Here is a 12,361-nt window from a genome sequence, read left to right as displayed (position 1 = left end):
TAAAATATGACTCCGGGAGAAAAATGTCGCATTTTTATTATTTCAGTGTCATTTCTCAGGTCGAGGATACAGCGTCGGGTCATCGTATTTGGCCACAGCGCGAATATTTCACTCTTGTAATAGAATTTTGACCTTCATCATCGAACGCGGTGAGTGAAACGGGTGAAACGGCGAGGAAACGCTTTGCCTTCCGTCGCGCACACGGCTACGGGGGGGAGGCCTTCTAAATTGGGCTTCTCAGGGGAAGGCACGCGCCCGGCCGCACCGCTGTATGTTGCAAGCCATCTGCAACTGAGGAGGAGGAAAAAAATTTAGTCATGTCCAGTACAAAGTGTTGCCACCTGCATGGCTAGTCCCATGTTGGGACCTGGTGTTCAAGCCGTCTAGCCCTACCATGGCTGTACTGGACAGCCGGGACTTGAGGGATATTATCGTGGGATTTAATCATTCCTGAAAAGCGATTCCGGGAAATGCCAGGGCCGAGTGACGCACACTCCCAGAGCATATGTTCAAGTGTCCATGTCTCCTTTCCGCATGATTTGCACATAATGTTCATGTCTGCAATTTTACACCATTCTTTCATTTGTTCAGGTGAATAATATGACTGTGTTTGCAATTGCCCACGTGTAACTGCTTGTGCTCTGTTTAGTCTATATTGAGGGGCTGCAAACTCCTCCCTTACCATGTAATAATATTTTGTAATTTCATTGTATGTCATGACCATACCTCTCTGTAGGTTCTCCAATCCACCAGAATTAAATTCATATGTAAAAGCGGCCTGGTCTCTAAGTTCGCGGACGGTGCTGTTGGCCGATTCATTTGGATTGACGGGAATGCCATCAAGTGAACCAAGGTGTGCTGGGAACCAATAAATGTGATGTGTAACATTTGTTTGTCTTGTGTTAACTATACTCGCAGCCTGTGGCCCAATCTTGCCCCTGTAGAAATCTCTAATAGGCGTTTTCGAACCAATATACATTTCTGTGTATCTACCGTCTGTGTGTTCCAATGCAATGAGAACTGGTTCAGCGAGTTGGGGTTTGCTTGTGTAAACCGTGGCGTAGTTGGTGCATTTGCCCTTGTTATCTACTACCGCCACCACGAACTTAATTTGATCCTTGTAGGCAGTCGAATCAACGACGCAGGCTCCTCTGCCCCCTTTATCAATTTCCTTGATTAGCGCCCTGGCTCGCGCAATCCCCCTGTTGATGTTATGTGTTGGGTGCGTATTCTTCGGTTGTGGTGCGACAGTTATGTTGTCTGCGAATTCTTGATGAACATTAGTGTACTGATTTGGATCCTGTAATGTGGTTGATCATGATCATGTCTAGGATTGATGTTCCCGGGCTGGTTGTAGATAATCTCGCTGTTTGGGATATTTCTTGAGCCTGCGCGATCTCCATGGTCGTGTTGTGTATTCCTAACTTAAGCAATTTTTCAGTGCTGGTTTTAATTTGAAGCCCCAGTGCACTCTTAAACTCTTCTTGATCGTAGCGTCAAATTTCTTGAGCTGTACGTGCGCCAAGTTGTACATGGCAGCGGCGTATGATATATGACCGAGTACGAAATAGTTGATTAACCTGACAAGGTTATCTTCTTTCATACCCTTGTGTCTTGCTGCCAGGCGTCTGGTGATCCTGTAAGCGTTCACCGTTTTAAAGAGCCCCTCACCAGGTCTGTTCATTTTGAAATGATAAGTGCAAAGCATACAGTGCGAGCTAACGATCGTGTTTGCGAAGTATTACATAGCTACGCACCGCGGGAAGGTCTTAAATTTGAATCCGAACGCCATTTTCCCTTTCTCTCGCGGTGACCGCGCTCCAAGCCGGACGGTCACGTAGTCGTGTCCGCAATCTGACGTCACTCGTGGTGACACGTGACTTCAAGAATTATCAAGACTTCAAGAATTCAAGGCAACATGTTATTTGTATGATTTCTTTCTTGAATTGACGAATCGAAGTTTAGAGAAATAATAAAACAGACAGACGGAATGTCTGTGTGTTTTTTGCTTTACTTCGCAACGGAGGAAGCCAGGTGTACTTCCGCTTCGTTTGCTTGTTTCCACGGTGGTGAAGTTACGTACAAGCGCAGGTACCGAAACTATGTCATTTACTACCGTGTTCCAGCGTGGGATCACGCTCTGCGTTCCGCTTGTGTCTGCCTCAGTGTTCGTGTAGCGCTGAATTATACCGCTAGTCTTGTGTCCTTGTGCACAGCGGGCAAAATCGTGCGCTGCGCGAAACGAGACAGTCACAACAGCTCGCGTCCGACGCGTGCGCAGCACCGCAAAAAAAAAACAAAAACAATAACAAGGCAAGGAGAAAAAAATGAAGGTGGGGCTTCTGACGGATGCGTCCGGCGAACTTCGAGGTCCGGTATGGGAGAACGCAGGGGAGGAATTTTGCTTGCGGAGGCTAGACGGGGCAAGCGGAGTGTCTAGCTCGGCAGTAGAAGGGTGATTTCCTTGAGCTCCGTATGGTTTCCAGCGCTTGCATCAATGAAGAAGCCTAGCACCCTGATCACGTTGACGATCTGCGACGGGTACAGAGTCTCCTTGAGCAGGACTCCCGTCTGGCTTTTGCTGTGTACCCCGAGCTTCTGTTAGTTTCTGTAGCAGAAAAGATGTTAAAGAAAATCAAAATGGGAGACAAAGCACCAGCAGACTGCGCTCCGGGAAACAACAAGCGAATGACGGTGCTCCTTTACCTGCCCAACATATCGCAGAGCTTGAAGATAGGTAATAAACTAGACGTTAAGGTTGCTTTTTCTGCTGCCGTAAAATTATCAGTGCTCTGGAGGCGTGTGAATGCCCATTCCACAAGACGAAATATTTGCACAACTAACCATAGAAGGCGTGTAGAAGAATCGACATTTGGTCGAGTTGGTACTGGTTGAACATCTTGAAGGGGCAGCCCCAAACGATGAAGACAAAAAGCAGGAAACACCGTCGTTGTTCTGTGTGTTTCCTGCCTTTTGTCTTCGTCGCCTTGCGCTGTGCCTTCAAGCTGTTCATAGAAGGCGTTTTGCAGCACGTGCACTGGGTGTGGTTTACTTGAACCCCCTCACCTGCGGGAATAAATGCGTTGGCCAAGCGGGCAGATGCCTAAATGAGAGATCGAAAGAGTATTTTTATAATGTTCGCAGAGCCATTCAAGGTCATCTTGGCATTAACGGCAGAGACTGCCCTTGTGTTCCTGAATTTGAAAAATGTGTTGTAATCTCCAACCACTGCGAACAGCTTACCCGTGAAAAAATAGAGGCTGATAAGACACAGCGGCTCGGCGAACTTTACACCAGCGTACCACCTATCGCCCTGACAAAAAACTAAATAAAGTTTCTGGCTGCGATGCAATAGGGTTTCATAAGATGTGTGACCTGATGCAAAAGTTTTTTCAACTTTTTGCTCATGTCTAAATTATATCTTCAGACGATTTCACACATAAAGCTTGAATGAAGTCAGCGGCTGTGCTGTGTCCTATCTTTTGATCTCGTCAATTGCGCTTTGCAAATACGTCGATATTGAATGACGAACTCACCCAAGCTTCCTCTTTATCACATCATACACTGCTGTCATACTAGGCCCATTTGGTACACGTCATGACCCATGTCATGACATTCCTGTCATAACCTATCAGTTGTGTTCGTCATAAGCTATTGTAACACTATGCCGATTGCGGCGCATACCAAGGTAAAAAAATCACCATGAAAACACCAAGACGTAGGCGGCTGTTTCATGACCTACATAACTAATATTTATGTCATGATACTTATAATATGTCATATTATGTACACACCACTGTCATACAATGGCACAGAGAGAGACGTAGGCGGCTGTTTGACGACCTACACGACACACACGTCATTATATTGATGTCATGACTCTTGTCATGCTATGCCAATTTTGGTACACACCGAGACGTAGGCTGCTGTTTCACGATCTATGTGACACACATGTCATGATATTTATGTCACGACTCTTGTCACACTATTGGTATCATAAAATTGGTTGTCGGTTTTGGTAACAAAATATATCGGAGAAACCTATTCATATTCAAGACGGAATTAAGAGTTAACAAATTTGAACATTAGCAGGAATAGGATTTAGTGGGATGGCACAAGACGCGGCTAACAAAGACATCTGGGAAGCCCTTGTGTTGCATTAGACACAACTAATCTTCAACTACCACTTCGTTGGGTTTTGTGAAAGAATAGAATTTCATTTCACGGTAGTTTCATTCAGTCAAGCTGAAACGGTGTACAGAGAACCTGGTTCAGGGTGGATAGTTCTAGGGTGAAATTCCGCTCAGTGCATCTGTACTTTGCGAAATTTTTTATTTATTTTTAATTGTTTCGGTACTATTATATCCACCGTGCCCTCCCTCTTTGTATTGCTCTATAGAGAGTCCCTCGGTTTATGTAATAAGCTAAAAATGAATAAATATCTAAAAAAATATGCTGGCGAAGTATGAATTTGAGACAGCAGAAACCAAGAATTCATAATTTGCTCGCGCTAATTCGGAAAAGAATAGATCGAGGCATGGTCACCACTTTGTGATACATTTAACAAATGGAAGACACAAAGTACCGAACGAAAAAATTAAGGACCACATACAACAACTCCATTTCGCGGTCTTTGACCTGCTGCTGGGATTCCGAAGAATATCTCGAAAAGCTTCTCTTTTTGCTTCGTGTTTTGTTAAAGGCTCTGGAGCCTTCTGTTCTGATAAATTGTGCACGTAAAGGTAAACAAAGAATATAATAATAACATCAGATATTACTACAACTAATCTTCAACTACCACTTCGTTGGGTTTTGTGAAAGAATAGAATATCATTTCACGGTAGTTTCATTCAGTCAAGCTGAAACGGTGTACAGGTGCTAGATTAAAGAATATTATACAAGAAAGCAGACATTTGCGACCTTGAAGAATCACAATCCTATTTCATGCGAAGCTGTACATTTCAAGCAGTTTTTTTTTAATGCGAGGATAAATGCCTCAGGGCATACAAGGGTATGGAATGGGGGTGAATAAGGATGATTAAATGAATGAAAATAGATATGCTGACCTAATGAAGTCCAAGAGGGATCGATAATGCGGTCCCTGCGTCCAAGCAGTGTATTTGCTCGGATTATGCGGCGAAAGTCCCGCTGCTGCGAGGTGCCGGAGCCTCGTCGGTTTAAGTGTAGGGCAAACCCACAGCAGGTGGTGGATGTCGGCTTCAACATTTCGCGGCTTGCAGAGTGGACACTCAGGACGAGGATATAGCGGGCGAAAGTGCGACCACTTCCTAGTCACAGCAGGAGTGAGGGCTAACCCGACCCGGATCCTCCGAAGCACAACCTCCTCTGCACGGGCAAGACCGCGGGGGAGGTTTACCGCACGCGGAGGTATGAGAGCACGTGTGCGGCGTCGGAGGTGCTCCTTTCTTGTTAAAAGGAGGGTGGCATCATCTAGGTGAAAGAGTTGAGGCAGTGACGATGGAGAGGTCGCTAGACGGGTCGCAGAATCCGCACGGCTTTGGAGGCTTAGAAGGTCGCGTGGGATCCACTCGACAGATATTGACTGCGGGATGCGTCACGCCATAAGATGGATATGTTGGCATATGTCACGCCTGCGACTGACGCGTCGCAGAAGCCGCGTTGCCTGGAGGGCATCAGTGCGGATGACGATGCGGGCCGTGGGGACCATGGGAAAGGCGCCCACAGAGCACAACGCTTCTTGGACAGCAAGGAGCTCAGCACAAAAGGAGGAAGGAGGTTTTTGGACTTGAAACCGGGTCGTCTTATTAAGGGCAGGTGCGCATGGGCAATAAATTGCAGTGGTTGTTTCACAGCCCTTAATGCTTGCATTAAACGTAAAGGACGATGGAGCCAAGCGCAAGGTGGGCATCTTGACCTACAATTCGATCACGAAGCGACGCTGCCGCGTGAGTTGATGCCGGGCGATGTATATCAGTTGGCTTGTTATCACTCAGCTGTACAAAACTCCAGGGAGGAAGAACTGGCGATGGTGGTGGTAGAAGCGAGTTCGAGAAAGCGTAAGCCCTGAGAGCACACGTTGCGTGTGAAAGGCTGGCCTTAAGCCTGCGAGCATCACGTCGCTGCTGCACCAGCTCACCTAGTGTTTTGAGCTGCACATTTTCTTGGAGAGCCACGATCGGGGTGATGCGGGGAAGGCAAGTGATGGACCCTCATTGCCTCGCGATTAACAGCCTCAAGGCGATCCCATTGTGCCCTCGTCAAATGCTGGAATTGGGCTTGATAAATAAGGCGTGGTTGCACTACCGCCTTCACCAATTGTCGCGCAACATATGAGCTGGCGCCACCCATTTTAGGAGCAATGCGCCTAATCAGACCCAACGTTTGAATTGCCTGCTTTTAACGCTGGAGAGCCAAGCAGTTCCGGTTCCCGACTCGTGTACCATCAGACCCAGAATTTTTATAGTTGAACATTGTTGAAGAGGGGTTCCGGATAGATGAGGACGAATGGGTGTTGCAGAGAGTTTACGCCGGCCCCAGCGATTGGCGACTGGCATGTAAGCAGATTTGCTGACGGAAAGCCTAAGGCCGACCGAAGAAGCGTAAGTCGCCGTGATATCTAAAGCTGATTGAAGGGCAGCGGCTTGAGTCAGCAGGTCGTGATGAGGGCTCCATACCGTGATGTCATCAGCGTACAACAAGAACTTTATGTCGGGTACATCGTACATCATACAGCGGGATGAAAGCAATATTGAATAATGTGGGTGATAATACAGATCCCTGGGGTACGCCACGAAGAGGGACAAATGAGCCGACGGCGTCACCACTGAGGCGAATTGAAAGATGTCTGTCTTCAAGGAAAGATTTGACAAAATTCCGTACTCTTGGGGGAAAATGCAGCATGTCAATTGAAGCCAAGATGGCAGCATGACTGATGTTATCATGCGCATTTTCGACGTCCATAGCGAGGACAGTACGGACACTGTGGCTACGCGTTGACGATAAAACCCAGGATGCCAAGACAGCCAGCCCATCTTCAGTACCTATGGATGGACGGAAGCCAATTTGAGCAGGGTGGTAGAAACCGTGGTGCTCTAGCCACCACGACATTCGTGTGGCAAGCATTTTCTCAGCAAGCTTGCACAACGTTGACGTTAGGAAAATGGGTCGGAAGTTGCCAAGGTCAGTCGGCGGCTTGCTTGGTTTCGGAATCGGGATCACAATAGCTGACTTCCAGCCTGGAGGGACAACGCCATCTAGCCATACCTTTTTAATGGTGTCGAGGAGTTGAGGCAGCAGAGCCGAACTCAGGTTCTTGTAGGCCTCATAAGTAATAGAGTCTGGACCTGGCGCTGTCTTGCGACTGGTACCATCTATCGGTGCAAGCAACTCAGGCATGGTGAGAGAGCTTGCAATCCCCTCGGAGTTTGCTGTAGATGGTAACCTGTCGATATGTGTCGGAATGCCTGCCAAGGAAGCACCATTGGCTGTTTGAGGCAACACGTCGTACTGCGGCAAAAACTTCCGGGCTGCTTCTCTGGCGAAATCATCTGGCGACAAGCGAGCAGCGAAGCAGGCTGTGGCTGCCGCATCTGGATGGCTGCCACCGTGTTCCATGGCACGGAACGTTCGCCAGAGAGACGCATTCGATGTCTTTGATGAAAACCGCTCACACCACGTATGCCAGTGCCTCCGCGAGAGGTCGCGTTCATATCTGCGGGCCTTAGCATTAAGGAAATTTAATCTTGTACGTGCTTGTGCAGAAGTGGGGTCTCGGGATGCTACCAGCTCAGCTTGTCTGCGAGCAGCCCACAAGTTGAGCAGGCCGATATCCGGTGCCGGTTGATCGATGTCTACCCAGCTGATGGTTGTAGCTTCATTGAGCGCTGTTTGTATGCGGTCAACAAGTAGTGGTGACGAGTCCACAGAGGTATCTTGGAGAACGGCGCGAAATTTGTCCAAGTTGACCACAGAACACTTGCGGCGCAATCGGCGGGCCTGCGACGGATGAAGGCCGATGATGACAGGGTGGTGGTCACTACTCCAGCAGCCGGGCTCCAGGTGCCAAGTGGGAGTGCCGGGACCCGACCACCACGTAAGATCCGGTGCGTATGCTGTACGTCGAGCTTGAGGCACAGCTCGCGTTGCTGAATCGGGATGATTCAGTAGTACAAACAACGCATCCGCGAAGGCGTCCCGCACACGCCTGCCTCGAGGGCTAGAAGTAGGGTACCCCCAATCTGGGTGAGGGGCGTTGAAATCACCACCAACTAAATTAGGACACGCTGGGTATTGGCGACGGACATTCACTAACCAGTCCAGATTAATTCTTGAAGAAGAGCCACCGGCTGGTCTTATGTAGTATGACACTACCACAACCGTTGCCTTCGGTAACTTCACAGCTACTGCCACTACCTCCTTATATGAGTTACACCAGTTTTCAAGAGAAAGGCAGACCTGAGGATAGCTCGTATCAACATACACTCCCGCCTTTCCTGGAGGGGCAGCTGTGTGCACGCGGCGGTCACTCATCGAAGGAGACACGTATCCACTGAAGCCCGGAATGGCAGGCAAGGCGTTGGTCTCCTGTAGTAACAGGGCCCACACCTGCAGCTTGTTCATACGTAGACGGGATTTAAGTTCCCCCACTTTCGTGGAGAGCCCTCTACAGTTCCACTGAAGCACGCCACAAACACCTGTGCCCGCCATTTTGATTACGAGTCCAGGCGTTGCAAAATCACAGATGTCAGGTTGGATAACTGGCTGACCATGAACCGCAAAAGGGATGTTGTATAGTTATCCGGCAACGGAGATGAAGATCTGGTAGACTCTGCGACCGATACAGCAGGGCGTGACAGAGACGATGATGCAGCGGAATCGATACTTGTAGTGGTGTGAGATTCCACTGAACGTCGCCGACGCGCAAGTAGTTCACGATGCTGTCGGAGCTTGAATACCTCCGCTAATAGGCGGGCAATTTGGTTGTCAACTGCTGCCATATCATCACGCGGATGTTCCGGCCCGCTCTGCTTCTGCATAACCAGCGGGCGGCGGCGGGCTGGCGGTCTTTGCGAACTTTGTCACTGTAAGTCTGCTGGGAATGGAGTGCAGGCGGATCGGGCTCGGAAAGCTCTGGCCAGTCGTCGTCATCCCACTGGAGCGCCGCAAACCTGTTTGATGTCGGCACTGTTTGTGTTGCAGCATGCTGAGGCCATTTCTTAGGAATGCCGCGACGAACCTTCTGAGTGGCCTTTTGCTTTGTGGGACAAGTTAGAGAAGTGATCTCGTGGTCATCGGTCTTGCAGAGTCCACATCGATAGGACACTGCGCCAGCTAATACAGCTTCATCTGGCGCTGTAAATGGACAGGATCAGTGCATGTGGCCCGGTCGGAAACAGTTGTAACAATAGACGACGCTGGGTTTATATGGCCGAGGTCGTAGAATGCAGCCATAGTAGTACAGGCGGGCTGGGGGAGTTGGTGGGCCCTGCAAGGTGACGATGCAAGAGCGCCCCTTTCCCATGTAACGCGCTTGAATGACACGGTGAGTAGTACAGTAGAGCTCACGCTGGAGAGCAGTCTGGTCCTCGCCCACCTCAACGTTGTAAACGACACAGCGCTGTAGATCCGAGCGCTCTACCAGGTACACCTGGACTGGCACGGTGACCTCGCTCGTTATCGAGAGACGTTGAAGCGTTTGCAAACACTTGATTGCAGCCAATGTCGGGAGCCACACAGCGATGGTATTTGACTTCCTCCGGGCCGTGAAGCCGCGGAAGCCTGTGGTGCCAAGACAAGCGTCTAGGTTCGCCTGAATAGTCCTGTTCGGAATCTCCGTGAGGCTTGTGGGGGCCAGAGCTTTAATGGTTGCTTTATAGCAAACCGAGCCCAGTGTCGACTCAACTGGGTGGTCAGTCGTTAGACAGAAACGCTTTCCTTGGGAGCCGCTGTTGGCCGAACACGAATCTGCTGCAGATTGCTCCGAAGGACGCTTCTGAGAACCACGGGGCGCCGACGGCACAGATGGTAGCGCAGAAGACAAGTCCATAGGGGTACTCGGTTCGTCATGCACAACAACTGGAGCCCTGAGGGCAGATCACTTACGGTCTGATGTGCATTTTGGGAAGGCGATGGGTGAGCTGCAGCCGAAGTACTTGGAGCAGGAACCAGGAGCTGGGATCCAGGCTCAGGTGTCAATTGTGCGGCCGGTAACGCCGTCGTGACGAGCGGCGCCAGTGAATCTACCGCCGCCAGCGCGTCACCGGAGGCACTAGGCCTAGTCCCGGTGTACAATTCAGCTGCAGGGCCAATGGAGTGACATTCGCTGAATGTCAGAAAACCAGACTGCGCATGAGCGTCCGGGGCGTCCTCAGATGTCGTGGGGTCCAATCTCTTGATGTATGGAACGTATTTATGCGGAAGGCGAGATTTTTCACAGGAGCGGTGAGCAGCCACCTGTTTCAGTTGTGTGTTATTGAATCAGATACATGAAAACTTGGACCGTAGATGACTGCTCCGTTTCAATACTTACAAGCGCATAAAGCTTTAAACCACTTGTTAGAAATTTTTGTATTGGCGGTACTTCTTGCAAATAGAATTTACTTCGCCTAACATTGACTGTAATGGTTTATAACATTTTATTAAAGTACTATTTTACAAAAACTTTTACCAGGCACTTCACGTAGAGATTGGCCACACCCTTCCAACAATTTCTGCTAACATATTACTTCTTTCGTCTCCTTCATAACGCTCCAGAGAGCTTGGATACGTATTGTATTACCAAAACCCTGTTTGTTCAACTCACTTTTAGCTTTGCCAGCACATCACCCATTACCTAGACCTTAGTGTTAAAAAACGGAAACAAACTGCCTCGTTTATTTTACTGAAGATTCCAGATATATCACGCTTAGAAAAATCGTAAAAAGGAGGGTAGAGTAAATATTTTGAAGGCTCATGATATTGCGAGGAAAATCAATATGTTCGTACAAATTGCCGTTAACATGGCCCGCTTTTTTAAAAGTAATTTTTTTTGTAGCACAGACTGCACTTAGGACATAGGACCGCGTAGCTGAAGACGGTAGAGTGACATATTAAAGCACTTGGTAGAGGAATTTTGGCACAAGCAGTAATTGATGCGCATGCGCTTGACTTAGCGCACAAACTTGCGATAGAGTTGTCTCTATGTTATTTTAACCTTGTCTTGCTGGCATTTGTTTTAAAGGAAATTGCGGCATTTTTTACCCATATTAGGATATTGTAATTTTCAAAGGTATCGACAGCCTTGTCACAGCTCGGGTAGTTCTATTCACTTAGAAACTTATCAATAATTTTAAATAACCAATGAACGAGGTACCGAAACCGATACGAGTAGCTGCTTTGTGTGACGTCACGAGTCAACGACGCCAGGTCCTACACTAGCGTATGTGAACGCGCAGTACACGTGATGCTAACGCCAAAGCAGCAAAACTTACAGTGTCATCGGATGACACGGGGAGGTTTCGCAGCTCTTCTGGACTAGACAGCAGCGATTTCAGTGATGATATCAGTGACCCGCCACTACCACCAGAGGCAGCTGATATGCACATGTTCAACGCATTGCTCTGCTGCTAAAGGACGAGAAGCACCGGTTATCACGTCTGTCAAAACGGTAATTGTCAGCCGTTGCCATGTAGAAAAAGGAGCCTACTTCGCCGTTTCTGGGCGATGTCTCTGACATCACAAACACAGGGCGGCCAGCAACAAAAAAAAAAAAAATTCTTGGGCCTCAGTCGGGAACGCACAACCAAAATTTAAAATTCATTTTTCAGGAAAACTAAATAACTTGAAGTCATATTGTTTGGCACAAAGAAATATAGGGCGAAGGAGAACGTATATTAAAACATTTATTAAGGTGAGTGGACATCGAAAAATCGCCGAAGTAGCCCTTTAAGCCGCAGCCGCTGACAAAATTTTGCACTTCTCGTAAAACAGTCATTACGCTATGAAGCATTTGCATATGCAGTTTATTGCAAAAGTCCGTAATAAGCCAGCCAATTCCAATTTAAGATACCCGACATCTTTGTCTTCCCCTTAGTTTCGTCTAATATAAACAAGACGACTTGTACAGTTAGTTGACGACGCTGGAGAAACAGCGTGTATTCCTCGTATCACGCGTGGTAGAAAGGAAAAAAAAAACAAGACACGGATAATTATTTCTAACGCTTATATTTTATGCCAGAAAGAGGAAATATTAGCACACAGTACATTTGACCTTCCCCATATTTTCACAGAATTTCACGTTGCTGTAATTGTCCTTGTTTCGTGACTGTAGGATACATTGCTCATTGCAGCAGTATGACACTCTAACATGCTTGAATGAATAACTTTCTAGAAAAATTATAAG

This window comes from Dermacentor variabilis, chromosome 7 (genome assembly GCF_050947875.1).
Source record: "Dermacentor variabilis isolate Ectoservices chromosome 7, ASM5094787v1, whole genome shotgun sequence".
In the NCBI taxonomy this organism is placed as follows: Eukaryota; Metazoa; Arthropoda; class Arachnida; order Ixodida; family Ixodidae; genus Dermacentor; species Dermacentor variabilis.
This window is presented reverse-complemented; position numbering follows the sequence as displayed.